This window comes from Hemicordylus capensis, chromosome 1, assembly GCF_027244095.1.
Source record: "Hemicordylus capensis ecotype Gifberg chromosome 1, rHemCap1.1.pri, whole genome shotgun sequence".
NCBI classification, from domain to species: domain Eukaryota; kingdom Metazoa; phylum Chordata; class Lepidosauria; order Squamata; family Cordylidae; genus Hemicordylus; species Hemicordylus capensis.
Genome location: NC_069657.1, coordinates 205,754,005 through 205,780,858, shown reverse-complemented (window position 1 = coordinate 205,780,858; position 26,854 = coordinate 205,754,005).

The window sequence follows — 26,854 nt, the reverse complement described above, 5'->3', positions numbered from 1 at the left end:
TATGCAAGAATTATTGAATCATTCATTTGATAACTGTATCAGCCCGGACTGAATTCTGACCCAATGCAAGCAATTATTTATGTATTTATTTATTTGCATTTATATCCCGCTCTATACCTCATGGTCGCAGACCCGGTTACAACAATTATAACACATTAACAACGTTTAAACATTCTAAAACATTAAGCTATGAAAACCAACTAAATGATTAAAACAACATAGTGCAAAAAGCAGCCCTACTTTGAGCCAAAGACCAGGGTTATTGAATCATTCAGCTGATAGCAATACTAGTGTGGATTGAATCATTTGATGCATCATTGTCAGGTCATGACATTGTCCCAGAGGATATAATGGCCCATAGGAAATAATGGGAAATCGTCGAAATATCTGTAAATATATTATTTTAATTCAGGTTGGGGTGAGACTTTCAGGCACAGTTGACCTTCCTTAAGCCACCTAATGGCACAGAGGGGAAATGGTTGACTAGCAAGCAGAAGGTTTCTGGTTCAAATCTCCACTGGTACTATAGCAGGCAGCAATAATATAGGAAGATGCTGAAAGGCATCATCTCATACTGCATGGGAGGAAGCAATGGTAGACCCCTCCTGTATTCTACCAAAAGCAAACCACAGGGCTTTGTAAGTGCCCGCTTACGGAACCCTCCCCTTAGATGAGGTTAGCTGAGCGAGTGCTCAGCTAACCCCATCTATTTGCTCGTGTATTGCCGTGGTGCGGCTCTGCGCCATGGCAACACTCAAGGAGACCCCCCGCCAGGAGCCTGAAAAAAGCCTCCCGGCCCTGGGGGGGGGGGTGTCTCTCCAGGATGCCCCACACACTCAAGCGGGGCATCCTGGAACTTCCAGGGGCCACATGGCCCCCGATCCCCACACCCCCACTGGTGCCATGATGGAGCCGGCAGTCGTGTGGGCGGCTGATCCAGCCGCCCAGGGCTTCCTGCTTGATTATCTGTGGGGAGAGCGGGCTAAGCCCACTCTCCCCGCTAACCCACTCTCGGCAAGTCTCACCAATCGTGAGACTCTCCTCACTGTTGAATTGAGTTACCTTTGATTAATGTTCTTTTTCAGTAAATCTTCTGTTAGTTGATCTAGCCTTTTTCTAGGTATGAGCAGGGAAGTCATATCCGAAGGAGGACCAACTGTCCAGTTATAGGTAGTAAATCTTTGGTTCTACACACAGATGATCCCAGGTTCAATGCCTCATATCTCCATGTAGGGCTGGGAAAGACCCCTGCCTGAAACCTGACATAGCTGCAAGTCTGTGTAGATAATAGTGAGCTGGTGGACTAAGGTCTGACTCAGTATGTTGTAGTCTCTTGTGGTTAGCTTGGCATCTAGTCCATGCCCAATCTGGGATTTCAACCAACATCCTCCACTAGATGTGCAAGTTTTGAAACCAAGTCCACTGCTACAACCCCTACACCTCTGGAATCATGCAGAATCAGTCATCCATTCTAGAACAATTAGTTGCTGGACTGATAAGGATCTACAATCTAAATTAAATGGACAGTTGTTCATAATTCCTGGCTGTTCCTAGATGTCCTTACCCTCACTCATGTCTTTATCTCCTTCTCCAATTTAATTTGGGGTCATTCAACCTCATATCAACTTGCCGAGAAATACAAATGACACTTTGGCACAGTATGCCTTTTACAACAGCAGTGTTGGAATGGATGCAAATCCTTGAAAGTGGAGCACATCGTGTTCCTCATTGTTCTCAAATTAAGATGCATGGTCTTGTTTTGTAATACAACACAACACGCCATACCAAAATCCCACTATTGTTTGTTGAAAACACAGGAATCCACATAATTGCTACTACATTGTTTTGAAACAATCTTATTGTACGATAATGCACCCCCCCCCCATTCAACTGCATTGGCGCAGAAATTAAAATAGTCTCTCTAGCAAAGTTCTATGCAGTTCTAGGAGTTATAAAATATGTCTTTTCCGATTTCAGGGATGCCAAGAAATTCTTGGATTTGAAACTGGCAGCCTCCCAGGAACAGGAAGCAGGTGATTTATGGAAGGAGGTAGTTATAAAAAGCTCTTATTTGCTTGAGTTTTAATTAACCACCATGCTATTGGCCTCCTCTGTTAAGGTACAGAAGGGGGTTGCTTTTCTTTTCATGACTGCGGATTAATAACTTTAATGTATTTATTTTAACACTATCCTCCTACAGAGCTATCTTGAGGACAGAGATTTTAGAAAGACGGAAAGAGTGTTCTTATGCTTCCTCCTAGCAATTCTTCCTGTAACTGGAACAAAAAGTCTTACAAATATAGAAAGCTTTCCAGACGATGGGGGAGGGTGGGTGGGATAGGTTTTATTCTTACTAAAGAGAAGTACAGAGCCAAAAGCACAAGATGCTGGCCCTACTCAACAGAAAATGAAAGTTGTGCCGCACAGCAGATAATGGAGGTGGGGGATGGGGTGTTGCATGATTGATTGTACATTGCTTTTTGTTAATGAATCACTATGGCAATGTACTCCAACAATGTAGAGGGAGGAGCACACAGCCTAAGACTCAAGGGGGGGAAATGATTTGCAAAGTAACACAGGAGATTGCTATGGGAGAAGGAGGTAGCCTTATTAGCACCATTACAGTGTAGAATATTATAGAAGGAAAACAAAGTTTCTGCCTACTTTGTATAAAACAGCTTTTTCCCTTCAGAAAATGTACTTTCATAGAAAACTATTGAAAGTGCACTCTTTCTCTCTCTCTCTCTTCCCCCCATCCACCCTCATTTTAGCATGCACTGGGAGTTATATTCATTGAACCTTGTTTACTTCTATGAATGTCAAAAGAGAGGATCAATACAGTAATAATACACCTCAACCTTCCACTCTTATATAGCATCTGACGAAGGCATCCTACTGATTTGAAATGCAGACAGTTGCAGGAACACTATTTCACATCTTTTGAAAAACCAAAACAGAATTGCTACTGGAAACTAGGTAATAAAATAACATCTGAAGCAAACATGAATGGATAAAGCAGGGGGAGCAAATATCTATGTGGTTAAAGTGCTTTCAGACATCATAGAGATGCCAACCTTAGTTCCTTCCTTGCCAGAGAAAGAGCTGCTCTAGACTATTTTGATGGTGTCTCAAAAGCACTTGATATAGATTAAAGTACAGTATCTAATCAATAGTTCCTGGGCAAATGAACCTCCAGGGGGGAAGATGGAGTGACTGACCAGTACTAGCGAAGTAGTGGATTTAGATATTTTCCCATACTCAGGTTCCCATTATTGTCACATAACTTGTTAATTCCACTCCACATGTCCCATTCCAATTTAAGAATAGATTTGGCTGCACAACAGAAAAACCAACAGGCCACTTTCAGAACACTGGCTGACATCCTATTGTAGTGTGGGCATGCCAGGAAAAGGAGTCCATGCTGTAGAGATCTTCCCTAGCTGTGCAGTCCACTCACTGCTCCATTTAAAATACACAGATCAATCTGGATGGCCAGCTGGACCAAGCAAAAGCCCACAAAGTTATGTTTCCCATCCTTGGCCAATTGGGGAGGGAGAGGGAAATCCCCCATAACTTCTGGGGGAACACCTTGGTAGTAAGTATATAAGGATGTGTCATCCTGCCCGATCCTTGTATTGAGATCAGCTCCTACTAAAATATAGGCCAGGGGACTGGATTCAATACATTAATCTAAGTATGTATCTAAGCTTTGCCATTGTTGCCCTATCAAAGTGTACCTGAAAAGGGAAGTTAAAAATATATTAATCAAGACAATGTGGACATATTCAAACTGCAGTAGAGCTGCTATCACCCAGTGGGCACGGAAGGGCATCAAACTGATCTTCACTTGTAAGCTTGCCACAATTAGTAGGGCCAATCCTCCTTTGGGTCTACACCTCTTCTCATGGGCAAACATTAACACAGTGCACATAGAAACCATCCACATCACTCTTGTCTGTGGCCCAAGTCTCCTGCAGGAAAAGAATGTCAAAATTAGATAGATAATTTACAAAAGTTAAAACTGTGCATTTGGACAACCAGTCGTGTACATTCCATGTGCAGATGTTGAGTTCACTTTGATCTGGTGATTGTCACTTGGGTAATTCAGGAATAACCAAAACATGGGCCAGATCTTCAGATAGACTGGTTGGGCTGGGTCAGGGGAACTCAGGGCATCATCTGGCAACACTAGACAAAGGTGCAAGGGGGAGGCAGTTTCCGGTAGTTAGAGGTCAGGTGAAAAAGCCCTCTTGAGGCTAGATTGTAGAACAGTCATCACCAAATTTGATGGTGGAGGCATAAGTTCCTGGAGATCAAGTCTTTCATCTAAGGATGTGCACAAATCTATTTTTTTGATTTGATGTGTGCCCAGTGGTGGAACCAGGCCGTCAGTGGCCCATGTCCAGCTGCGGCAGGGCCCCGCTCACCCTGCCCCCCGCGTCTGACATCCACTCTCCCGCGTCAGACATCAGACATGGGCGGGGGGGGGCATGGTTTGGCTCCTGAACAGAGCTACGGAGCTACGTTCATGAGTTAGGGCCAGGCCGGCGCTGCGTTCACGGCATGGCCAGGAGCGGCTCTTCCATGCCTTAAAGGCAGGGAAGAGCCGCTCCTGGCCGCGCCATGAATGCAGTGCTGGCCATTTAAATCCCAAACAGGGCCCCACGGCTCCACTCAGAAGCTCAATCAGCACCCGCCGCATCCAACATGAGACGTGGGGGAGTGTCTGGGGCCGCAAGCACGATTGATGGCAGCTTGAGTTCTTTGCACCCATTCGCCCAATGTTGGCTCCACCCCTGTTTGTGCTGAAAACAAATCACTCCTGATTTGTTTGTATCCAAATCTACCCTCTCCAAATCACCCCAGATTCTATTTGTATTTGCTTTGATTCCATTTGGATTTGGACCACTTAACAAAGTGCTAGGAGAACCAAATTTGGGTGGTGGGTAGGTCCCCATGGTTGCTACCTACCACCCAAATCTCAAGGCAGTGGGGCACTTGGTTGATATTTAATGAACTTTTTTTAGTTTTTACTGATTTTGAACATTTACACCATAGGAAATAATGGGGATTCAAAGTTGATATATCCTGAACCTAAAGCGGATCCCCAGGTTTCATTAAAAAAAAAAAAGCTAAGCTCTAGCCCTTGTAGAAGTGGAGTTATGGAGCAAAATGTGTGGTCATTTTTCAAGTGTTTGGATTCTTTGGTGTATAATAACTTTTCCTCATAATGAATCCCTATGAGGAGTCATTGCACACCTTCATTTCTTCTGTTCATTTTGACTGTCACTGGATGCCAACTGTCAACTGCCATGTGCCAACAACACCCCCCTCACACACACACACACACACCTGCAAGGCAGTGGGGTACTCATTTTAATTTTTAGGAATATTGAAATGTTTAGATTCTTTGGTATCTAATAACTTTTCCTCATAATTAATCCCTATGAGGATTCATTATACGCCTTCATTTCTTCAGTTCATTTTAACTATAATTGGACAGTGCCAACTGTCAACTGCCATGTGTCAGCTACACACATAAACACACACACACACACACACACACACACACACACGGGTACTCACTCCGTTTATTTTTTAGGTATTTTTGAAGTGTTTAGATTATTTGGTGTCTTCATTACACACCTTCATTTCTTCCGTTCATTTTGACCCCACTGCTATGCAGGTGGGGGTGGGGAAATAATGGCACCCCATGTTCCAACTGTCCAGCAACCCACAAGCCACTGAGTACTCAGTTTATATTTTAGGAATTTTTGAGGTGTTTAGACTCTTTGGCATGTAATGACTTTTCATAGGGATTCATTATGAGGAAAGGTTATTAGACACCAAAGAGCCTGAACACTTGAAAAAAAAATCATAGAACATAAACTAAGTAGTACCTCACTGCCTTGTGGGTGGGAGTGGGGTGTAATTGGCACATGGCAGTTGACAGTTGGCACTGTTGAAAAGACAGTCAAAATGAATAGAAGAAAAGAAGGTGTGTAATAAATCCTCATAGGGATTCATTGAGGGGAAGTTATTATACACCAAAGAATCCAAACACCTTAAAAATAGTGACTGCACATTTTGCTCCATAACTCCACTTCTACAAGGGCTAGAGCTTAGCTTCTTCTTCTTCTTCTTCTTCTTCTTCTTCTTCTTCTTCTTCTTCTTCTTCTTCTTCTTCTTCTTCTCCTCCTTCTTCTCCTCCTCCTCCTTCTTCTCCTTCTCCTTCTCCTCCTTCTCCTCCTCCTCCTCCTCCTCCTCCTCCTTCTTCTTCTTCTTTTAAATGAAAGCTGGGAATCTGGGAGAATTAATAGGAGGGATCCAAATCTCGAATTAATTTGTACCCGAATCTAGCCAATGGACCACAGAGGTGATTTGTTTTGTCTCCCAATCACCCGAATCAGCTAGATTCAGGTAAAATCCATTCATCCCCGAATCAGTTTGCACATCCCTACTTTCATCTGAAGACAGGGCCACAGCAGCAATTGCCTCAGACTCACCAGGCTTGGCATGAACTAAGTCATGACCCCCTGGCTCCTTTATGGGCAGATCTTCCCCTACTGTGGCTGGAAATTCAAATTGGGACACGTGAATCCAAAGAGTCTAATGCCTCATATTATTTATTTATTTATTTATTTATTTATTTATTTATTTATTTAATTTATACCCCGCCCAAACTTACGTCTCTGGGCAGTGTAATGAGGGTGAGGCACCTGATTGTAATATTTGGGCTGCCACCTCATTTTCTTTAGGTGTTCTCTGGGAAGGGTGCCCAATATCTGGTTAGGCAGAGCTGGGGAGATGAGTCTAGAGCAGACCCATCAGACCCTGCAACCCCTGTTATGTTGATAAATTCCATTTCGCTCTCATTTTCTACTGCAGGGAATAACGCGTCAGTTGGTTGGGCATAGGGAAGTGAATGAAGAGATTCTGCCTGCTCTATTACTTCCTCAGATGCACATTTTATTTCAATAGCCTGGCTTCTAGCTCAGCTCGAGATGGGAAATCTTCACCTAAGGGGTTAACTAAAAAGTGGTGTGGCTGACTGCACCTGGTTCTCATGTTTATCAAAGGCATTCTGCTTTTTGGCAGTGACTCTGGGAAAAGCTGAAGGCAAGGATATTTCTATGGTGCTCTTATCGCCAAGCCTTCCATGGCTCTGAGGATTTCTCTTAGTTTTAAAGTTGGCGTTTCTCTTTAACAGCAGTTTTATTAAGGAATTGTGGTATATGCAGCTCAAAAAAATATTCAATGTGCTTAATCAACAACAACAACAACAAATATTTATATATTGCTTTTCAACAAATGTTTCCAAAGCGGTTTACATAGAGAAAGATGGCTCCCTGTCCCCAAAGGGCTCACAATCTAAGAAGAAACACAAGATAGACACCAGCAACAGTCCATGGAGGTACAGTGCTGGAAATGGATAGGGTCCATTACTCTCCCCGCTGCTAAATAAAGAGAATCACCATGTTAAAAAGGTGTCTCTTTGCCCAGTTAGCAGGGGTTTGCCCAGTTAAACAACATTTCATTATTTGAAGCATAAGAGGAATCACTGGGCATTCAAAAGTAAGCAAAAGTCTTTTCATATATGGGGGCATTGGCATCCAGTGAACCCCAGCCAGATCCAGTTGAGTTTGATCACATCTCAGGATAAGGGACAGGGAAAGTAAGACATTCCTCCTGGATCCCCATTTGTTTATATTTATGTTTTTCATTGCAATATGAAGGACTATCTGAAGCTCTTCTCATGATCTGTGAGAAGAGCTTCTTTTGAGCTTGCGGGGAGAGCGGGCTTCCTGCAGAAGATCAAAGGGCAGCCCTGGGGTTGCCAGATCAGCTGCCCAAATGACTGCTGGCTCTGTCGTGGAACTGGTGGGGGCTACAGGGATCAGGGGCCATATGGCCCCCAGAAGTTCCAGAATGCCCTACACGAGTGCGCGGGGCATCCTGGAGAGACCCCCAAGCCTGGGAGGCTGGCTGCATCCTCCTGGTCGGGGGTCTACTTGTGTGTCGCCACGCACCGCAGCGACACATGAGCAAAGAAATGAGCAAATTTAAGGGGAGGGTGTTCTAGGCAGGCTAGCCTCCTTGGGAGCACCAGGCTTGCCTGCAAGCCCGGTGGTTCCCATGATCGACGGAAGTGGGCTAAGCTCCCTTGGCCTGCTTTCTGTCGATCATGGGAATAGCCTCTCTGACTAGTCCTTCTAAAAGCCCTTCTCCATGGCTTCTCAGAGCCTTAAGATCATTTAGCTTTTTCGGTTTAAGTGGGTGTTCAAAGGGAACAGCTTCCAAATCAACCTGACAGTTTAGACCCAGGGCTTGCTGGACCCCTGAAGCTGGTAGCCTCTGCATAAGCTTTGAAAAATAATCTCTGAGATCATCTATCTTCTTCCCCACATTATCAGTTTTCCCAAAACTTAAAATTACGGTTTCTGCCATCAGAAGTGTATTCTCGCATGCATATTTAGCCAGAAATTCAGAGTTAAACAGAGAGCTCATCTCCTCTGCTGTTTGTGTATAACTGCTCGGTCTCCCAGCAGTCTTGTTATAACATTGCCTGCCTCCAGCTGAATCAACAGGCTCCATAATGATTCTTTACTGCCAAGGGATCAGGGGTACTCACACAGTCTCTCAGGTTTAAGAGGTCATCAATTTTCCATTGCTTTGGTGCTTTGTTTGTAGAATGCTACTTCTCTCTCTGGGGGATAATTTTCCATCTTCACTTGTGCACCATTATCAGACAGTTAGTTGGCAGTCGCCCTGCCTCTATTCACTTAGCAATTCAGATGTACTGTAGTTGAATCACAGACAGTTCATACTCAAGCCGACATCGGTGCAATCATCTTCAGCTTAAAACCCCTGTTAAAGTCTCCCATTAAAACTATGAAACATTCTTAAATTCCCAGGAGCTCTTCAAGCGAGCTGCTCACCCAACACTGTCTTGGCCACACACCCCATAACCTATGAATAGTCCTTCTACAATTTAATTTTTCTCTTCTTTCTTTAGGAATAAATATATGCATCCAAATACCCTAATATGCTTTAAGCTAGGTTTTTTTCCCCCATTCCACAGTTCAAAGGGTGTTACTTCTCTAATTTTCATTGGAAGTCTATTCTGCAAATAAGTTTCAGTCATTACAGCCCAGTATTTGTTTTCCAGACCTGAGTCAAGAAGCATACTTCTAGACATTTCAAAGTTCTGCTCTTTCTCTCTGCCACTCAATTTTGCTCTGCAGTATAAGGTATTTTTCTCTTATGTTTAATTCCTTGTTCTTTTAAGTATTGCTCAACATTTTCCCAGTATATTCCCCACCATTATCAGTGTGCAAAGTCTTAGGTTTTCTTCCAGATTTGTTGCGTACTCTAGCCACATATTCTTTAAGTTTTAGCAATACGTCTCTTTTCTCTTTGAGTAGGTAAGTGTAAGTACAGTGAGAAAAATCATCTATAAAAGTCAAGAAATAGAGATTTGTTCCTGGTTTCTTACTAGGAAGGGTCCACAAATATCACTGTGAATCAAATCCAAACCCTCACTGGATTGCCTTTCTGTGGTTGATGAAGATGTGCCCCTTGTTACTTTTGCTTTGACACATTCAATGCATTTGATTTGACATGGTTTAAATTGTAGGTTTCTTGCCAATTGTTCTTTTATTAATTTTGAAATTCATTCCTTGCTTGGTTGACCAAATCAGTGATGCCATAAACTTATGCAATCTTTGTGTGCACACCTACTTGCAACATTAGCTTGCTATCTTTTGCAATCTATTTTCTACAGTTGATCATCCCTCAGCATTAGGGATGTGCAGAACCGGTCTGGCGGTCCGTGGTCCGACGGTTCGGTCCAGGGGTTCGTGGGTTCATGATCGAACTGAAACCCACCTCCCCATTCAGTTGGTCTGGAACCGGACCACCAGGTCCAGTCCAGCAGGTCTGCGAACTTTTTTTTTTTAAAAAAAATTAAATGTAAAAGCAAGTACCTGTAGCCCTTCGGGGGGGGCTTGCTATAGCCGTGTGTGTGTGTGTGTGTGTGTGTGTGTGTGTGTGTGTGTCCGTGCGGGTTCCCTTTCCCCCCGCTGGCCTTCCTCATCACCACTGCGGCCAGGTAAGTGTAGCCTTTTTGGCCCTTTCTGGACTCCGTAAAAGTGAGTAGCTGCCATTTTGACAGCTGCCACGCATTTGCAAATACGCTCTGCAAGGTCACGCCCCATATGCAGAGAGAGGGAGAACCTCTCAGGTTCTATTCAGGACAGCAAGTGAAGAGGAGACAAACAAACACAGTGACTCCACCCCCAAGCCAGTACATAGACATATTCTAATAGAGAAGCATACCCCATAAATATAACAGAGTCAATTTCTATGGGAAAATCCCAACACATTCAAACCTAAGGCTGTTTGTTGCACTGGTTCATGCCAAAAGGCAGGTGGTTGCAGGGGCGTAACAAGGCTGGAGTGGGCCCAGAGACAAAATTTTAAAATGGGCCCCTCGCTGATACAAACACACACACTTCACGATATATAGTCATGTGACTTGCCTCTGGGGGGCCCCTCGGGTTGTGGGGGCCCCCATGCAGCCGCCTCCCCTTGCCTAATAGTAGTTACGCCCCTGGGTGGTTGTTGCTATGACCAGCACCAAAGGTTGGTGCTGCTGATCATAGCAGCCATGCTGACAGTCCACAGTCAAACTCATGAGCAATAGTACAGTAGGCTAAGCAGGGCAGAATCAGGCAGTCAAACCAATAAACAGTGCATGCAGAGGGCTAAGCAAAGCAGAGTCAGGAAAGCCAAGGTTAAAACCCATCAGGACTGGAAACCAGAGAACAGGCTAGATAAGCAGATCCAAGAAGAGCTCCACATTAGCTGTTGCTTCAACAGAGACCTGGAGCAGACTGCAGGTTTCTATTCAGATCTGTAGCTCAGGTCTGAAGGGACATAACTCCAGCCCCAAGAGCAAGGCTTGGAGAGTTTAGAGGGGCATAGCCTGCTGTCTTAGTCTGTGATTGGTAAGGATGCCCTGGCTTCACTTGTGGACCCCTCAGAAACTGGAGGAAGCACAGTGTCTTCTGGCCTTACAAAGTGGGGGGCTGGGTACATATGAAGTTGCCATAAATTGAGTCAGACCACTGGTCCATCTAGCTCAGTATTGTCTACACAGACTGGCAATGGCTTCTCCAATGTTGCTGGCAGGTCTCTCTCTCAGCCTTATCTTGGAGATGCCTGGGAGGGAACCTGGAACCTAGATGCTCTTCCCAGAGTGGCTCCATTCCCGAACGGGAATATCTTACAGTGCTCACATGTAGTCCCCCATTCAAATGCAACCAATTCAAATGCAACCTGCTTAGCTCAGGGGATCATGCTTGCTACCACAAGACCAGCTCTCCTCCCTGATAATGTATTGGGGTCTAGGGTCCCTGAGGGTCATGGGTCCTACAATTCATTTTCCTCCTCATCTATGGTGTCATCCAGGGTGGATAATGGGAGGCATGACTGCAAGTTGTGACACTTGCTTCCATAGCCCCAAATTATGTTTTGGTTCTGCATCTGACTGTCCCCATTGAATACTGGAATTATTTATACTAAGTAAGCAAGAAATTGTTCCATATCACCTTCTTTCACTAAGACAATGACTAGACACTGACATCATGCAGGGTTAATAGATCTACTCCAGTGCTTGCTAGGGCACTCCAACTATACTTTTGGGTTAACGTGGGGAATCAGCTTTGCTTTGTTGCCAGATTTGGCTTTTTAAAAGCCAAATTCTGGGTTGTGGCCCATATGACCCACGAGTATACCCCTTAGGCTCTGGCAACAAAGCGGTAATTTTGAGCAAAGCTTTGTCTGGAAATAATTCGGAAGTGTAGATGTAGTTCAAAGATTTATTAAGGGATAAAATTGTGGTACAGGAAGTAAAAAAGATTGGTTAGGCAAAGTAATAAAATCTTAACTAAGAGTCTTAACAGGAATCTCACAAGAGGAATTTTAGCTTAAGGTCCAAATTGTAAATAAATCAGCTTAAGGCTTGCTGTAGAAATTGCCTGAATGCTGAAATGGAAATGGAAAGGAAAGAGAAGAGGGTGAGGCAATTCAGAGAAGTAATAGTTTGGAGAGGAGAGCTGGTCTTGTGGTAGCAAGCATGACTTGTCCTCATAGCTAAGCAGGGTCTGCCCTGGTAGCGTATGAATGGGAGACTTGATGTGTGAGCACTGCAAGATATTCCCCTCAGGGGATGAAGCTGCTCTGGGAAGAGCAGAAGGTTTCAAGTTCCGTCCCTGGCTTCTCCAAGATAGGGCTGAGAGAGATTCCTGCCTGCAACCTTGGAGAAGCCGCTGCCAGTCTGTGAAGACAATACTGAGCTAGATAGACCAATGGTCTGACTCAGTATATGGCAGTTTCCTATGTTCCTAGTATTACCTATCCTGATCCGGTGGTGTGTCCGGTGCACTTGTAGATGGGCACACAAGCACAGCTCCTCCCATGGGGAAGGCAGCAGAAAAGCAGGAAGAAGAAAGGGCAAGTGGTGTAGAGCTACCACTCACCCGCCTGAGAACCAGTATGGTAAAGGTCCAAAAAGATTCTGATTCCAGTTCAGATCCCCATTCTGATCCCAAGGCCATTTGACTGGGCCAGGGATACTTGTAGTCAAAATCATGTCCTGAAGTAATAAATAAGCCACACTCCCTCACTGGAGAGGCTGAAACTTGCACTGAACAATGAAATTCATGGTTGCATGAACTGGTCAGCTTGGGTGTGCACCCAAGGAACAAAAGGCTGGAATGGCTTGGAGAAGTGAAAAGTAGATGTCTTTTCCAGATGCAAGATAAATTTCCTAAGTTTCAATGAGTTCTCCTCCTTCTATTCATGGCCAGCATATTAACTGATGACAGTGGGGTTGGGAATCATTGTGCTTATCTGAATTACTGCGGAGATGATTAGCACATGCTAGCTCTCTTGCAAAAGGGATTTTGTTACTTCCCTAGAGAGTGTTTTTGACTTGGGGGGTCTAAAGAGAGACAAAGAGAGGTTTTGGGGATGACTTCCTTCAAGTCTTCACTGTTATTATGACCTTGGGGTAGCGTTGCCCAATGTTTTGCTTAAGCTAAGCAACCATTTGCAAGTCTTGCCACATATGGGCATGTGCAGAGTTCACGATCCCGTGAGCTCAGATATCCAAAATGGCATCCGTGGTCCCACAGTTCCAAGTCCCACAGTTATTTTGCTACCCCAAAATAAAGCTGTTTGGGCAGAAGCAGGCCTGCACAACATGTGACCCAAATACAAGATTCGGCCATAAATGATGACCTGCCAGGTACTTGATGACACCTGCCCATCCCCCATTTTTGTAGTAGCAAGAACAGGCGGTTTATCAGTCCCCTGATGAACCACTATACCTGGTTTCCTGAGTTGCAAATCATTCTGTTGTAGTCTAGTTGGGGAGGGACGATGGTTTAGTGGTAGACAACATTTTGCACACAGAAGGACCAATTTTCAGTCACTGGCATCTTTATGTAAGCAGGGGTGCACTAACCCCCAGACCTTGGGGACCCAGTCCAGTCCTCCAAGGTCTGGGGGGCCTCCAAAAGCCGGGGCCAGGGCTGAGGACCTCCAGCAGCCACCCTGCGCCCGCCCCACCAAAGTTGTGCTTTTAAAAAAAAAACTCTTACTGTGGCCAGGGGGGTGGCTGAGAGGGGGAGTAGAGCAGTCTATCTCACTTCTCCCCCCCCTCCCCTGGCAGCAGTGGGATGGGAGCAGGAGCGACACTGCACCCATCCATTTGGGCCAGTGTCTTTAAGCAAATGCGAGGCACACCTGTGCAGAGGAGATCATTGCAAGCCTGTGACGGCTTGTGACGATCTCTCAACTTTTTTAAAAAAGGAGTTTTTGTGGTGCAGGCCCCTCAAAGGAGGTTTGGTGTGGCTTGTGGGGGGGAGCTCGTAGCTGAGTAGTCTGGGTGCCCAAATTACCTTGGTATGCCCCTGTATGTAGGGCTGGGGAATAACCATCTGTGCCCTTGAAGAGTTGTTGCCAGTCACTGTACAGTATGGGGCCAGATGGACCAATAGTCTGACTTGGCATAAAAGAGCTTCCTATGTAAGATTCTCACAGCTGGGTTTCCCTCCTTCATTGTGGCTTTAAAACACACACACATCCAATGAAATACAATGGTACTTGGCTTTCTGGATTCCTAATGCAAAATCTGTAACCCTGGCACATAAATAGCAGGGACAGGAGCAGTGCTGTTCTGTGCATTATGAATCCTACCAAGCAGATATAAAATGGATATAATGCTATATCTCCTTTACTGCTATATGGATTTTTCTAAAATGAAAAATATAAATAAATACATGCCCCTGTTCTTCCATGTACCTAAGCATCTTCTGTGACTATAAATAGCTGCTCCCATATTCCCACAGATGATTTTAGGATTATAGAAATCATGATAAAGACTGGTAACCTGTCTTAAACAATACTTTCAGGGAAAGAAGTGGAAAAATCTGAAATGGATGATTAGAGAAATTCCTGCCCAGAAGGAGAATGAAGCTTTATTTCCTTTGCAGTGATTGTTCATATATCCTAGAGGCCAGGCAGGAACATCGAAGCAGAATATCCTGATCATTTTGATATCGTCTTTAGCTTTCCATTTCAGATGTATATTTAAGTAGCAACTTCAGCTAAAGGGAGCTTCTGTACAATATTTCCCTTTTACTGTGTTAATATGTTTCAAAATAAAGAATGCCAGCAATGAAAAACAATGCTTGCAGGGGAAAGTGTATTTCATCGCTGTGGACCACTTGATAGTAGTTTTTAAAAACTGCACATGAAAACAATTAATTTAGACAGCAAAAGGTTTGGAAATTATCCAACTGCTGATAGAGCACGGCTTTGTGAAAAGGTTCTTAAATCATCTTCATGCAACAAATGTATGTTAAAATTGGCCCTTAGTGGCCAATTTTATAAACTAGATGCTTCTTGGTGGGATGGCTCCAAAAAATTGTGGTGCCCCAATGAATCTTATATTACATACATGGTTTCTAAAACTATAGGTGTAAGACTACAGTGAATAGGTTCTCACTAAGATAATTGTTTTGGTGACACATAGCCAATGCATTTTAGATTTTTAGTAGATAAAATGAAGGGACCTGTGGATGATCTGGGTAGTGCCCCTGTTCCTGAGTTCAGATGTAGTCCTGCTTATAGTGTTTAGAAGCCATAATCTACAGAGAGCCAAACCAAATGTAGCCTAATCTCTAGCTACACAAACCTTCTCTCTGTGAGCCAGTATGGTGTAGTGGTTAGAGTGCTGTACTAGGACCAGAGAGACCTGAGTTCAAATCCCCGTTCAGCCATGATACTTGCTGGGTGACTCTGGGCCAGTCACTTCTCTCTCAGCCTAACCTACTTCACAGAGTTGTTCTGAGGAGAAACTTAAGTATGTAGTACACTGCTCTGGGCTCCTTGGAGGAAGAGCGGGATATAGAATGTTAATAATAATAATCTATTTTCCCTCTCAGGCACTTACGTTCCATCAGCCAGCTAGACCTCAGTGGGCAACTAAATCAAGCATCAAATTTTCTCCCCATGAATATTGCAGAAAACTGACATTTGGAACATAATTAATTTGGGTGGCATTTCCTTCACCTCCTTTAATAAAATAGCCTTCCAAGTGGTGAGAGGTATTTGAAGCAGTGAACATCAGGGCCTTATAAAACAATATGACATGCGTGCTGTTGCAGTGACAAGGTGCCAGTTTCCGGAGAATAACAATGGCAGGCATTTTACCACTCTATTCCGCTTGTATGGAAATCTCAGTTGCAGCCATGGCCACTGTGCAAACAAACATTAATCCAGACGTGGAAATGAAAGATCAAGAGAGCAGCAGGCATCAGCTGCTGAGCTGCTTCGGCTTCACCCCTCAGGAGACCTAAGAACATTAAACATTGGAGCTCTTCCCATCGGAAACAAAGTGGGCACAATAAGTATATTTAATACATGATTGAACTTTTGAATCATTGCACTGTCAGACTGAAGGGCATTTTCAGATGTCAAGAGATATGCTACCATCCAGAGCGTAGGGGATACAGATTATCTTTTACTGCACATCACCACTTATTGTGCCAAGTCCTCCAGTATCCCATACCACAGATGTTATGGAGGTGAGAGGAGAGAGGAGAGCTGATCTTGTGGTAGCAAGCATGACTTGTCCCCATAGCTAAGCAGGGTCTGCCCTGGTTGCATATGAAAGGGAGACTAGAAGTGTGAGCACTGTAAGATATTCCCCTCAGGGAATGGAGCCGCTCTAGGAAGAGCAGAAAGTTCCATGTTCCCTCCCTGGCATCTCCAAGATAGGACAAGATTTATTTATTTTTAATAGGACAAGATTTTTTTTATTGAACCAACAAACTACCAAAGCATACAGTACGTTGCCAAAGCACAATTATGTACAAAGTGGTTGTTTGTACATGATATATCTACAAAGATTTACACACAAGGATTTGGAAACCCACAAGGTTATGAAGTATATGCAGGTAGTACCGTAACTCGGGGGTGGGGGATTTCAAGGCACATCAGGTAATCGGGGGGGTTACGTCTGACGTCCATTTCCACAATTTGTCCCATTGCTGTTTAGAAGAGATACTCTTGTCATTTTGCACATAACCATACAAACTTTTCCAGAAGAGATTTACTGTCTCATCTGCGTGAACCTCTTGGTCACGTCTTCCCTCCCTATTCCTATGCAGAAGCATTGCATAAATGACATACAGGTTTACTAACCTGATTACAAGAAGGTGAACGTTCCAATTCCCTAGTATGAGGGCACCCGTTCCATCCCGTTTCCTTGAAGGTTTCTTTCTGGGACCTCGAAAGGAGGTTCTATCGCTCAAACCCGAGGTTAGTTCTTCCCAAGTCTGTTTTTCCAAATCAGGCCACTCTAACAGCTTGCTTACTCCCTGCCACACTCTTTTGGCTACCACACACTCTTTTAAGAAATGTGAGTGGGTGTCCCTGAATGTTTTACCTAGCTTACTAGCTTTCTGTTTGCAAGTGATTTTAGGGCACTCTTGCTGTTCCTCTGGGAGCCATGGCTTAGCCGCATTAAGTGGTAGTACTCAATGGTATAAGCGCCACCTTGTTTCCCATAAATGGAAAGGGACTTTTTTCTCCTTAAAGAGAGCGATAGGGTGATCGGGTTGCAACAAGTACTGTGAAGTGCAGTGTTTGTAGCGTTTACGTTCTAAATCAGGTTTTAAGAAACCCACTTCTAGAATCTCTCCATAAATTGTTTTCCTTAGCTGCTTAACTGAGGAGGATCCTTTAAATAGAACCGGTTCAACCTTCCATTTTTTAAGTGTGAATAACAAATCTCTCAAGTAGTCCGGGTGTTCTCTTTTTAATACCTGTGAGATATTACCATTGAAAGATCCTTTCCCCCACCATGCTATGCCCCATGCTGACTTGCGCCAGCGCAGAGCGAAAAGTGAGACCCAGGTTTTTTGCAGGAGGTTGGACATATTATGGACATTCAAGAAAATCCAGTTTCCAAAATTGTAGGACATGAATTCAGTTACAAAATAGGGTTGCAGGGCAGGTAGGGCTAGGCCTCCCCGCTCAACCTCCTTAAATGCTACCGCATGGGCCAAAGGGAAGGACGCTGGCCAAAGGGAAAGATCTGGCTTTCAACTCTCTGAAGGAGATCGAGCGGAGGAGGATAGACTACCGCCAGGTTATGCACTGGGGGTATCAGGTAAGTCCGGATGTAAACCGCTTTTTGGTACATGGCAAGGCTCCATTTTTTCCACATGGTGATTTTAAGCATTACTTTTTCTTCCCAATCTGTCCAATTTTCCCCCCCCCAGACTTTTTCCTTAATTCCATATCCAGTCCCCAAAATGTTTACTGTATCTACCCACTTCAGTTTGGACTCTGGGGCCCCTTCACTTTTACATTCAGAGATGGGTAGGCACGAGAGTTGCTGGCGTCCGGGGTCCATTTTAACAAATACACTTTTGTCAGCATTTAATTCTGAGCCCGAGATCTTGCCATATTCCCAGAAGAGGTCTTGTGTCACAGAGATTTCATTTTCATTCGATAACAGTAATATAACATCATCGGCATGAGCTACAAATTTTACTCTAAACTCAGTATGCGGTTCTGAGTAGACAGGTGGTTTGGCTATCCCATCACTCTCCCTCCTCCTCCCTCCCAGGAAGGTCTCGCAGGGCGGAGGGATAGAGACCGAGAGTCCTTGAAGATGGGGTTCTCTCTGAATCCTGATCAGGATTGGATCCAGGGCCAAAACATAAAGTAATGGGCTCAGTGGGCTGAGAGAGATTCCTGCCTGCAACCTTGGAGAAGCCGCTGCCAGTCTGTGTAGACAATATTGAGCTAGGTGACCTATGGTCTGACTCAGTATATGGCAGTTTCCTATGTTCCTATGTGATTACCAATCATCCCCAAGCACCACCTCCTGGAATTAATCTATCAGGTGGAATAGAACCACTGGGTCACAGTTTCTCCAACTTCCATTCAAGCGAATACAGAAGGAAACCATGTATTGAACACTGCAGAAAGGTCCAGGAGAATCAACCAGCTTGCACTCTCCTGTTTTTCTCCTGATGATCATCACCTGCCAGGGTTTCCGGATCAAAACTGGGCTAAGTGCCAGACTTAAATGTGTTTGATAATCTGTTTCATCCAGGAGTGTCTGAAGATGGGCTGCCATCACCCACTTTAGTAACTTCCCAAAGAAGGAGAGAATTGTTACTGACTCATAACTGGGAAAACGTGCATGCAAGGAAGGCTTCTTTGGAAACAGTCTCACAGCTGATTCTTTCAAGGTGGCTGCAGCCACCCCCTCTCAGCAAGGTGTTTATCACTTTCTAGAGACAGCTTGGCAATGGGTATTCACAGGAAGTGAAAGGTGGTTTGCCCCCTCTGAAATGTTAAATGTACTGATTTTGTTTAATGGATGGAAATCAGGAAATTGACCTCTGGTTGACACCCTTTCCCCCTCTCCCCACCCCACCCCCCGCCCACCCCGCCACCACACTCACACACTTGTGTTTTTGGATTCCTGAAGTGAGGTGGGAAGCAGAGTGGAGGTTGGTGCGTCCAAATCATAAAAAGGCACAAGCAAAAATGCACTGAAGTAGTGTACACTATGCGCACAAACAATATGAGACATATGTAGTGCACGTGTACCCCAGCTACAGGGCAACCAACAAAAATTCAACAGTTGCTACTGCCTTGCCCCCCTGAGTTATTACTGCAGATGCTTTTGCTCTCCCCCTAATGTAACAGCCAAATCACTGATGTATACATCCCACCTACAGTCAGATGTGTAATTCGGAGGTTGTTTCAGGGCCCAAACTGCATCTCATAGAGGACACTTCATGATAATGCATCTTGGAAATACAGATTCATAGGTTATATTGATGCATTTGGATTTAAGTCAATGTAGTTGGTTGCAATCAATAGCTGGAGCTGAAAGCATTCTTGTAGTCTGGAAGCTCTGTGAGCCCATTAACCCTCCAGAGATGACATGACTTCCCACTCAGCTCAGCTGAGTGGCAGCTCAGCTGAAAGGGTGTGCAGTTTCTTGAGGCACTGTGTTGAATGAGGAAGCCCTTGCTTGTGATAGGCTTTGGCCTGTGCACTGAGTTCTGGATCAAGCCACATGAAGCTATATAGTTACGCTCTTATGAACAGGTTTCATATAAATCTACCCACAGAACAAAGGTCATTGTGTTTTAGAAGTAAACTCATAATCTTGCAGGGCTATGCACTGGAGCATGATTCAAATGGAACCTATCTCGGTGCTTCAAATTGACACTTAGGGTGGCCAGGCAAATTCAAGCTGACCCTATTCTAAGTGTGTCACAAGAACAAGGCTTTGAATTCACACGGCTTTGGCCCATCCCATCCCACACATACCCTTGAGCGGCCTACATGGCACTGACTTGCATACTGTGCAAAAGAACATGCGTGTTTTGAGCACCACCCACTCCCTTGGAAAAGGGGTATCTATTGGAATCAATAATGTTTTAAAAGGATATCTACTGGAACGATGTTTCACCCGAATTGCTACGAATGAAATATTGCTGTCATGTCACAAAACATGCTGCATTCCAAGCATAATTAATGTTGAATATTTGGTTAGAAGCAAGAAAGCATCAGTGCCCTGATTTCTGAATGAAAGACCTTTTCAGAATTGATAATACAATCTTCCATACGCAAGGCAGAACACTACTTTGCATAGCATTCAAGTCAAATGCAGAATCTCTTGGCTGACTCTCCAATGAGGCAGACTGATACGGCAGTGAAATACTTAGAGACAGTCAAACATTAATGATTAAGGGGCTTCATTTCCAGTAGTCAGTTGGAAATGCTTAAGTTGAACTCAACACACAAAAGCATTACTTTAAAACAAGAAACTACACTGTGCTTCAGATTTAAAGGTTGAGAATGTCAAATTGCTTATCAAGCAGGCTGCATGTAAAACACAAGCAGAGGCTAAAACCTAAACACTTACAGCCAATGTCAGAAGTAGAGCTTAAATAAAAGATTCTGGCAAAATATATCTGTAATATTCTTCTGTTTCGTGGGTTCCAAGGGAGTGCTCACTCAATCTGTAGTGTTCATGCATGTTCTGTTATCCTTGGTCAGCATCAGCCAGAGAGAGGGGTTCTTAAAACAGTATCACTTTATTGAAACTAAACACAAACATGAAGGTACTACACATTACTGTTTGTAGCTATATAAAACACAATACAGACTACTCCTAATGCCCACAGAGGTATATAAAACACAACATAAACTACTTCTAACAATGCCCACAGAGAAGCTAGAGGGAACCTGGGTGTAACGAAATGGCGGTGACTCTATCCTTTCCTGGGATCTACCTTCAGCAGAGAGATTGCTCTGATCCCAAATCTAGGAGCACACTGCTCCTTCAAGGTAGGCTGCCACCAGCTGAAGACTGATCTAAAGACACTGACCAGGCTTAGACACAACTTCAACAACCTAGAACTGTCTGGCTTGGGAATTACAGACACTGTACAGCCAGAGTCCTCACAACCCAGCTCTAGACAACAAGATTTAATTCTGAAAACAACTCAACAGTAGCGAATGATCTTACAAGGCACATGGGAAAGAGTTTTGCAAGTAACCCTCCAGAACCTGTTAAATCAGACTGAAGCCACTTCTAAGTATCTGAACTTTATTAAAAAAATAAGGGTTGCACACAGAATAAGGAATTGGGGGGAAGTAGGTGGAAACTGGAAGTAAAGAAAGGAATACAGGAATTAAAAAGAAAATAGAAAAAGCATTTACTAACTGACTAAAGTAAACTGGTTCGAACTTGAACCGGTTCAAATTCGAACCAGTTTGGTTTGAAGGTTCGAACTTGGACCAAACAGGGCATTGCGTTGGCAATGCCAGTCCGTGTTCAAACCAATCAAGCCTGGTCTGGTTTGAGCCAGTTCAAAGGTTCTAGTGGCCATTTTAGATCTTGTTCTCCATTTTGTGTGACTTGTTTTGCTTGATTTCATTGGCAGAGCTCTTGCTTCCCTGATTGGCCACATGAGTCTGGCTCTCTGGTAGGCTGTGCACTGTGCCAGTCCTTGAGAACTGGCCAGGGGGGAGGGCAAAGGGGGGAGCTCCCACAGGAGGGAGTTTCAAATCCTATTTAAATCCAAGCCTCTGGCCTAGCCAGATCATTTTGGCTGCAGTTGCTGCTTGGCCCCTGCTGCTGCTGGTTCTGCTGCTGTAGTGAGGGTCTGCTTGACAGACTGGTACTGTGTTTTTGTCCCCAATCCCCTCTTCCCTTCTGCCTGTTTCTCTCTGCCCGTGCTTTAAACTTTTTCCCTACTGTGTGTCTGTTCTGCTGTGTGTTTGTCCTGCTGCTTCCCCTCCCCCCCAGTGAGTGAGTGAGTGTCTATGTCTCTCTCTCCCCACCCCCCACTTTCTCTTGCCCTTTGGCCTGAGGCCTCTCTCTGGCCCATCCATTTTTCTAACCCAGACTTTTCCCCACCTTTTTTTCTTTTTTCTTTTTTTGCTTTGATGGCTGCTGCCTCAGCTCAGCAGCCACTGCCAGTTGATTTTATTTTTTTCTGGGAGTTTTCTTTAAGTAAGGTTAAAAAAAATGTTCTCCCCAATAGGTTATTTTTAAATAAAGGTTCCTTTCCCCCCAATACTTCCCCCACCCAAATAGGTTTTTCTTTTAAATCTCCACTCCATTTTATTTTATTTTATTTAAACTTTTTTCAATTTTTTTAAAATTTTAAACATTTTTCACAGGAATGTCTGAGCACTCTGTTGTGAGTAGAGCTTGCAGTAGGGTGGCAGGCTGAGTGGGTAGGGATCCCCACGCTGGTGCAGGGGCCTGCGGTTGGCAAAGAAGACACCATCCTGGAGTCCCACAGGTCCCTGTTGGTGAATTCTTTGGCCCAGGTGAGGTGGTGGTGTGGAGGCTCTCTAATCTGGAGGAGCCTATTGCCGCCGAACCAGTTCCTGGACCAGTGGCAGTGCATTCAGAGTTCAGAGCAATTAAGGGCACACACACAGGAGTACTTATGAATGGAAAAGTCCTCCTAATGCATTGCAATGAAGGGGAAAATTCTTTTAAACAATTATTTTGTAAAAAACAATAAATCCTACAAACCTGGGGCTGCCTGGAGGGAGTTGAAGCCATACCTGCTGTGCCCCCAGACACACTTTGGGGTGCCATGGCACCCCCCCAAGGGGGAATGGGGCTGCCTCAAATCCCCATTATTCCCTATGGGAGGAATAAAAAATTGGAAAAATCTTCAGAAATTCATCAATCATCACAGAAGTGTCCGATTGCTGTGGGGTTTGGTGGGTGGCTGGCACCGCTGGGTGCCTACCATCCACCCCAGTTTTGTACCCCCGGTGCTCTACATGGGGATAATGGGCTGGTTTGAGTCCCCATTATACCCCATGTAGAACCGTTCAGAACCAGTTTGAATAGGGTTCGAACCAAAGGCGGGGGGGCGGGGTTCGAGCAAAACCAAAACTGAACCTACCCACCCTGGTTCAAAGCTGGTTTAAATTCGAACCAAGCAGGCCAAGCCGGTTTTGTACACATCCCTATTCAGTGGCTCTACTATTGCTTTATGTGCAACACCTTGATGTGACACAAATGCTATTTCTAAGTGATTTGAAGCTTATCTTTTTCACTGCCTTGCTATGTGGGTTCCAGCCCACAGTCAGAAGCATTTCTAGAACCTGAGATTCTAGAAATGGAGCTTGTGGTGTCACAAGCTGCCAACTATTGAAAATGACGCCCCCCCCCAAAAAAAATCCTGGTGCCAGAGTACAGCCTTGAGGTAAAGAGGAAGGAAAAAATAGGAGGAGGGATTTACTCACGTTTTGGGGCAGAATTCTTCCAGCAGAATAATGGACTGGCTGACATTCAGGCTAATGAAGCATGTAACATCTGCTGCTGCTGCTGCTGCTGCTGCTGGGTCAACTAACATGGCACTGGCAATTGCACGTGTCAGCGGGATTTTCATGATTTCTGTCAAGGTCTGGCCGACTGCCAGGGAAGGTCACGAGACAAAGCGAAGCTGCTGAAACTGGATATGGCTCGGGAAGTTCATCTTGACCGGACTTGGCTGCACGCTGTCGACACAAGGGATGACAAATGTTGCTTTTCAACGGTGAGTAGAAGACTGGTGACGTGATTTATAGTGCAAGCCGAGAGCTCCCAGCTGGCAGGAATTCAAGGCTTATCAGCCCTCTGCAATAGGCGTTTGCTTCTCCTAATAGTCTCCAATTGATCCCTGCGTCTCGTGACACGCCGCTGTTGCGCAGTCAGCGGGGGCTGGTTGCATAGTTCTTCTTCAGATTGGTCTTTCACGATTTCTGCTGCCTCAGGTTGTTGTGCCTGTTCTGAATCATTAGCCACAGCTGTTTCATGAACACTGACAGCTGGGCTCTGCCCCTCAGACACTCCTGCATCGCCTGGAAAGCTGACAGCTTCCCCTTCCTCCTCGCTGTCCGAGATCGAGGGCGTGACAATTTCTTTCTCCGGAAGCACTGTGTACCACCCAAAAATATGTCCCTGAGGGTTGTGTGGCTCTTAGGGATGTATTTTCAAGTGTAACAGAACATTTCAGGGGGAAGGAAAAATCATGAAAAATTTCCTCATCATGCTCCTCATATACTGCATGCTGTAAGTTGGGAACTCAGCAGCAGCACCCAAGCATCTTATGTAGCACTTGTGCTTCATTAATCTGAATGTTAGCCAATGTTTTCATTTTCAGAATGAAGAGTGAAATTCTTTTTAAAGTAATGTTTAAAAATAATATTATTGCCACTAATTACACTGCTGCAAACCTCTCAGATCTAATGTTCAAAAGTGGTAATGAGTGATGATAGCATTGCTATTGCATTTGTTCAGCTTACTAAATCCAACATCTTAAAGATGAAGGTAGGGATGTACTTTTAACACCCCATTCCAATGCAACAATCACAGCCTAAGCTTCTCCTTATACACACACACACTGCTGAGAGATGTACTCTACTGGCTGTTTTGTTTTCCTTTTCCTTTTCTCTCTCCAGTGTTTTGTGATGCACTGATTTAAAGAGGCTGTTTCTTCTGCTGGCTAAAGATATATTTGGAAAGCATGATTGTCTTGCAACATGTCATTATCAATTCAAAATGAGCCTTGCTAGTATGTGAAATGGCTTGCTGTTTACTCCATGGGGTCCTGGGGTCCATTTACATGCATAGGCACTAGAGATTCTACCCCACTTGATGGTATCACTTTTAGAGACCCTGGGGAGGGAGTGAAATCCTGAAGAGTGACAACAACTCTAGCAACTCATACTAACAATATTTAACAAGACATTCCCCAAGGGCAAGAAACAGGGACAGTGATTTTGAAAAGAAATGGTAACAGAAAATAGGGACAGTTGGAGCATATGCTGAACAAGCAGTACTCTTAGGACCTGATCTTGGACAATAACTTTCAAAAGTTTCAGGATGCAGGGATTCGTCTCACATGGTCCCAGCTAGGACTCTAGCAAGCATATTGTTCCTGTTTTTGCAGACTGGGCCATCCAAAACCTGATTCTCAGGCCGAAGACAGCCCTCCAAAACCTGAGCCTTGTGCTAAAATCCTGAGAGATGGCAACTCTAGGGAAATCACCATCAACCCACCAGAAAAGTCCCTCTCCAGCTTTAGGAAGGGATACAATACAAAATGGAATAAAAGAGTGCAGGACTTGCTAGTGAGCCAGGAGGCTTTACACTCAGGGCTTCTACCCCGGATCTCCTTTGGAAGAGAGTGTGTACGTTCACACACCAGCCCGTGAAGTCCCTTCAAAATCCTTGGACCCACTCCACACACAAATTAGGTTTTGTCTTGCAAATTCTAGCTTATTTTGATGCATTTCCAAGTTTTTAAAATGCTGGTTTTAAGCTACTTTTCCTGAAACCGCCAGAGCAAATAGGGAGAGGCACTGACTTAGAATCATTAGCATGATAAGAGGGATACTCTCTTTAGAAATGCAGTTATAGCTCTTTAGAAAGCTCTACCCCTCCCCCATCAGCTAGAAGGAAAACATGGAGGCATGCCATGTGAACTTGCATCAAAAGCAAACCTGAGAGCAGAGGGGAGGGGCTGCTTCCTTCAATGCTGTGAGTGTGATTCGAAGTGGTTCCGCTCAATATTTACCCCACAGCATGAAGCCATGTGTGAATAACTGGAGAACAACAATCAGCTCTGTTTTTACACAAAGAAGCACAACCCGAAAAAAATCATTTGGCTAATTTTGTGTTTGCATATGATTTTACCAGGTTCTATTTGTAGTTTTAGATATGTGTTGTGAATGTAGGCTGCTTTAGAGCCAATTATTTCGACCAAGAAGAGGAATAAATGTGTAATTAATCAGTGGCAGCACCAGAAGAAAATGGAGGGGGGCACAGAAAGGGTAAAATGCATTTATAGGTGGGAGAGCTGTATCCATGGGTGTCTGGGGGAGGGGTCAAGAGGAGCAGTTGCCCCCTGGTTGAGAATTCAATGGGATTTACTCCCAAGTAAATGGCTCTAAGTTTGCAGCTTTGCTCCCTGCTGGAAAAAGCCCTGCAGACACTCATGGCTGTGTCCCACATGTTAGATTTCTGGAACTATGCAGGTAGGGAGGAAAACTAATTGCTGCGAGGCTCTTCCCACTACCCTCTGGAGCCACCTTTGCAAGTAATATATATGTACATATCCAGAAGTGGTGCTGAGTCCCTGGTCACAAGGCAGAATGGGATGACAAGGGCCCCAGTTTGCAAGTCTGTGCTCTTCATGGTGTCCATTTATATGCATCTATACTAGGGACTATCTATCCCAGGGCTGCACAACTTTGCCCCTCCTGCTGTTGTTGGATGACAATGGTTACTAGCCTGGATAGTTGTATATTTCCATCATGATCAGAGGGGGGCATACCACTGAACATCGGGTACTAGTGATGTTGCTAGCAATGCTTTTCCTCTGGCTCCCAGGAGCCCCTCATTTGAGTCTCCAGGCTTGGAGATCTCATGCTTGACATGCTAAGGAAGCCCAAAGCATCATGAGCTCTCCAATTGTTGCATATGAGGACAGGTCACTTTGACAGTGGGCCAGTCACCCCTAGATTTGGCTCCTAACACACAAATTGGAAAGGGGAGCAGATGCATGCCCTCCCTGTCTGGGATACCCTAAGTAGACCCGAGAAGTTAACTAAAGCAGGTTAACTTCCAGCCAAGATCACTCTGCACTCAGTGTGAACCCCCTCACCATCCCCTCCTTTCACAAATGATAGCAGCATGCTAATGCACCAATTAATGCAGCGGAAGGAA